This window comes from Ostrea edulis, chromosome 2 (genome assembly GCF_947568905.1).
Source record: "Ostrea edulis chromosome 2, xbOstEdul1.1, whole genome shotgun sequence".
Classification (NCBI taxonomy): Eukaryota; Metazoa; Mollusca; class Bivalvia; order Ostreida; family Ostreidae; genus Ostrea; species Ostrea edulis.
The window spans coordinates 13,827,817-13,833,256 of NC_079165.1; the positions used below are offsets into that span (position 1 = coordinate 13,827,817).

The following is a 5,440-nucleotide window of genomic DNA, read 5'->3' on the forward strand; positions in this document are numbered from 1 at the left end:
CTAAAGGTCCTTAATTGGTTCCTTATCATTGTTAATGGGGGTGTGCTAATAAAATATTTATCTTATATTCTTACAAAAAAGCACATTTCCATCCATCGGGCATTTCATTAACCTGGGACAGATTTGCCATAAAAAGTGTTCAATATCCTATAACAATTTGGGCATTTTGACATGAAACCATGAAAATGACTAGGAGTAAATGTAAAAAAAAAAAAATTTAAAGTAACTTGAAATACTTACATGTAAATGATTTTAAGTTTGGTTGAATTTTGTATTTGCTTGTACATATCTTTAAATTTTGTCTGTTTCAAAGAGCTTGTGTACCTCAAGTTTTTTATCTTCTTGTGCAAATTCTCTCAATACAAATTTATTGAAATAGCTGCCAATAGGGGTAAATCCTTTGTATATCAGCAGCTGCTGCATGTAGCTTTGAAGTGGTGTTGAATAGCTCTGTGAAATAGAAAAAAAAATTGATTAGAAAAGGTTTTTTGAAAAGGGAACCGTTTTGCCAGAATGTTCTGCAAACATGATAGGATTGTAACTGAATAAGATATTAAGGATCTTCAAATATATATTTTAAAGGAGTAGGTAGCCATTTGGCAATGTACATTTGATGGTGATCTTTAAAGGTACCATTGTACATATTTGAAAGGGGCATGGACACAGTGTGCTCTAAATTTTTTACAATTTGTTTTCCCAGTTAGTTTTACTGTTTACAATGCTTAACTACATGTATATTAAAGGTAAAAGTACTGCAAAAATAAGAAGAAACAGAACAAAAATTGTTTGCATAAATATGTTTGAAGCAAAATGAGATATGAAAAACACTAGAAACTGTTTAATTGTGATCAGAATTAACATGCAATTTGAAAAATCAGCTTTAAAAATTTTTCTAGTATTTTAAAAGTTGTATGGTCTGAATTTCGACAATTTTTTTCTGCCTTGTAAAAACATTGTTAAATCATTGCACGTACTTATTTATGAGGCTTTACGGCATGTCATACGTTACTTCACCTGTTTTAACCAGAATTATGTGATTTTAAATCAGTGTTTACAAACAATATTCACTCGGCCAATTTAAGTTGGTCACATGACCAGTTCAGACTTTTAGATCATCTGTGATCTTATCTGTGTAAAGCTATGTATTTGGTTACAACAGTACCGTGCCATAAGTTTAAGACAAATGAAATATCAAATACCTCAGTAATTCATTATTTCATGCTTTTTCAGCCATTTAGACAGTTGTCTTTATTATATTTTTATACCTCATGTTGGGATTCCCAACCATTTACTTTTTAAATAATCTTTTCACTGTTTTCTTTTGCATGCAAATGTTTTCAAGCATTAAGGGAAAGTTAATAACTTTAAAATTTTATTAATCTGCTTTAAAGTAATTATGTACAAAAAGTAATTAGAAATAGCTTAGTTAAGCATTGTAAACATTAAAAATGAAAAAGTAAAATTTGAAATTTTTCAGCTCGAATTGTGTCCATGCCCGTTTACTAACCTCAAAAGAGCTAGGTACTGTTGCAATTTGTTCAAGTTGACAATCTGCTGCAGCATTGATGTGCATGGTGTTATCCCCCTCATTCTTGTTTTTGCACTCTCTCTTGGCTATAAGTGTATAGAAAGGTATGATGGGAATGTCATTTTAGCATGTAATGAATTAAATTAAAAAAATGTTTCCATCAGAAATTCTTATGGGAATACATACATTGCCGTGGAACTCTCCTGATTTTCCTTTTCAGTTTGGGTATTTTAGAAAGGTCCACTTTACTCTCATTGTTTAATATAACATCCTTTGATAAAGGACTTGCTGTAAAGAATAGATTTAATTAAAAAATTTGAAAATTTTGGTACTTTAGTCCACATGTGGACTACATCATATTTTTTATGTCACCTGATTCACTCGGGTGACATTGCTATTGCTCTGCGTCTGGCTTCGTCAGTTAACAACTTCATCCCAGAAACTACTGGACCAATCTTGACTAAATTTGGTATGTAGCATCTGTAGGTGAAGGAGACCGGAAATTATTGCTATTGAAACTAAATGGATATTTAGATAGAGCATGTATTCCTATACCAAAATTGTAAATTTGATGATCCCAGGTGTAGGGGTTTTGGGGCCAATTTGGTCAGTTATTAAATGTGAGCAATATATATTTTAAACTTCTTCATGATAACTATCATTCCAATTCTATTCAAATTTGGTATGAAGCATCTTTGGAACAAGGGGATATAAAATGTAAAATGGGGCCAAACTTAGTATATAGTATTTATGTATAAGTTTGCTGATATTGTATGAAAACTAAATGCATATTAAGAATAGCAGAAAAGGATGTACCAAATAAAGTGAATTTCACAACGCAGGATTTCAACTATAGGACGAGTCCAAATTAGTCATATTTTAATGCACATATTATATTATGTAAAGCCTTTCATCAGTGTATACACTTTTGAGAGCATTGAAGATTTAAGAACACATCTTGTTTTATACTGCTGAGCGTTAGAATTTAGCTTAGATATTCAGAACAGGAATTTTTTTCTAGATTCCATAGCCTTGGGGAGGAGTGATACTTTTTCACTAGTACTCGGGTGACCGATAAGACCTGTGGGCCTCTTGTTATTCTTCCCAACAATCATTGTACCCGTTTTTAAAGGGGCATGGACAGGATGTTAGCAGAAAAATTTCAAATGTCATTTTTCCATTTGTATTGTTTACAATGCTTAATTGAAGTATTTCTAATTGTCAACCAAGATTTGAATATCAGTTGTTGAGTTACAAGTGAGATACAGCATTTACAAATTTTTGTATACATTGAAATTGCCCACTAGAAAATATGTTTAAAACAAAATGAGATGTGTCAAACACTAGAAACTGTTTTATAATTATATTTAGAATTGACTTGTAATTTGAAAAATTTCTTTACGGTAACTCACTACACTAAAGCTTATACTCTGTATAACACCACGTTACAAGATGGCGATTTAAATGTTTTGTGAAATTATTTGTATCGATTGATGTGTTTGTCTATCATCGTAGCTCAGTAGTTAAAGCATTGGGCTGGTGAACTGCAGATCTCAAGTTCAAATCCTGTAGTCTTTTGTTCATATGTGTTGAAATAATTTTTTTGATTTTTTTTTAATCCAAATTTGTATATTTTTTGTCTTTTTGGCATATATACTTATTGTATATCTTATAATTAAATCAATTCGTACTGATTTGAGAAACTGTTTCTGGCTGAAGTGAGCCACCTTGAACGAAATTTTTACTAGTATATTTAACCTACATGTATGTAGACAAACATGGCACGAGCCTGGTTTACTTAACAAAGAATTGTGAGCTCTGTATCTCCCATGTACCTCGAGAACTGACATTCAAATATTTGCTGACCATTAGAAATAACTTATTGCAACATTCTATACATTAAAACTGAAAAAACAAATTTTATAATTTTTTATCTAAAATTGTGTCCATGCCCCATTAACATATGTGGGTGAAGGGAATTTATGTTTGTTGAAATGAAGGTTAATTGTTTAAAGATATGGATGCTTGGGTTAATATAGAGTCTGTACATTTTTTGGTTCACCTGAGCTGAAAGTATGTTGAAGCCACAATAGGGGATCAATGCGAATATGTAAAGAAAATCTTTTTCTCAAGAATCACTGGGCTAGAATATGAAAGCAGAGTAGATTAAAATTTGTTCAGATCATGGCCCCTGGGGGTAAGGTGGTGTAACAATAGGGGATCAAAGTTTTACATGCCAATATAGAGGGAATCTTCTCCAGAACCACTGGGCATATGGTAATTAATGAATTTGTTGTCAGGTTTAATAATTAAGTTTGATAATTAATGAATTTTCAGTTGTTACCTTTGAAAAGTTATTCCTGAACCAAGCTGCCTGTACTGTATAAGGTACAGACCCTGAAACGTGCTACTACACCTTAAAAACGAACCGAACCGTTCCGTGCAAGAAACGAACCGTACCGTTCAAGAAACGTACCGTACCGTGCAAAAAACGAACCGTACCGTTCAAGAAGCGTACCGTACCGTGCAAGAAACGAACCGTACCGTTCAGAAAGCGTGCAGGATAATATTATGCAAACCCCGCCCCCAAAAGCCCGAAAGCGTACCGTACCATGCAGAAAGCGTGTAGTTTATGTCACGTGACCCACTTTTTCAGCCACAGTATATTATTTTCACAATGGCGCCCGATGGAAAAGGAGGTCGTAGACTATCGCTGGCTATTCGAAGCATTATCCTCAAACATCACGAAGCTGGGTTATCAACTGTGAAAATCACCGAGATGCTTAAAACATCTTTGATATTTTTTTTTCTTTTAAATTACTTTCCGTAAATGTCACATTGTTTCAGTGCATATATGTGTATGTATGTTATCAACAAGTACCCAAGTTTTGACTGAATTATGCATAAAAATTCGTTTTATACTGTGAACTGTTAACAGAAATAGACGTCAGATCACTGCACGGATTTTGCATGCATGCTTCTGCAGCCAGTCCTGTGTACTGTGGATGTATATTTCACTTGCAGACTTTTAAAGAGTGAACCAAGGGGCATTTCGTTGTTTTAACGGAATTTCTGTTTCAATCAATTCTTTTAAATTCAAGGGTGAAGTTAACTACAATACTGTAATAGTACTTACAAGTAGCCTATTTAATTTCTTCATATAATTAGGGACGTCGACGTCCCTGATAATGCTACTACACGTATGGCACAGGGCTTGCCGTAAGAAGATGAAATTGATATTTGTAGCGTTAATGTATTCAATATGTACTTTTCTACGTACAGTGTCTGAATCATATGAGAAATTTCTAGACCGATTAGAAAAATTGTCACGTTCTACACTGTAATATTTTCATTACTTTATTAGCAATAATTTTGACATACCTTTTTCTCTTCTACATTGATAACGACCCATATAGATAGATGTAGATTGGCGGATTTATTATATACACTAATAAACAATTTTTCATTACATCGACAGAGAAATAAATAGATACATACATGTGTAAAAGAATGTAAACAAGTTAAATTGATGCAAAGCATCAAATCGGCCGCAAAAAATTATTCATTTCAGCATTTTCAAGTATTTCAACAATATATAGAAAAGGTATATGAAACATTTTTATTGCAAACTATACACTTGCCTTACTTTTCTGTTAATTTTTTAAAATTAAATTTTCAGTGATTAAAAATAAAGTCAGGGAAATGAAAATCGGACTTCGCGTGATAAAGGATAGGAATATATATGTATTATCATCATTTTATTTGATTCAAAGACAAATGCAACAGATATCTAACATTATTAATTATGAATGACTGAATGCTGACAAAAAAGGACGTACAAACTTCACGTGCAGATATCCTGGATCTTTCATAATGCCGATGATAAATCACAATAAATGTGAAGTGCAGAAA

At 32.6% G+C, this 5,440-nt stretch overlaps 1 long non-coding RNA gene across 1 annotated transcript; it reads right to left on the minus strand.

Annotated features, from left to right (window-relative positions):
- Positions 1 to 329: 329 nt before the first annotated feature.
- On the minus strand, positions 330 to 1,874 carry LOC130052105 (uncharacterized). The gene is made up of 3 exons (XR_008800467.1): positions 1,715 to 1,874; positions 1,508 to 1,614; positions 330 to 450 (listed from the first exon to the last, which is right to left on the minus strand). It is a non-coding gene; the product is annotated as an uncharacterized LOC130052105 (long non-coding RNA).
- Positions 1,875 to 5,440: the final 3,566 nt, after the last annotated feature.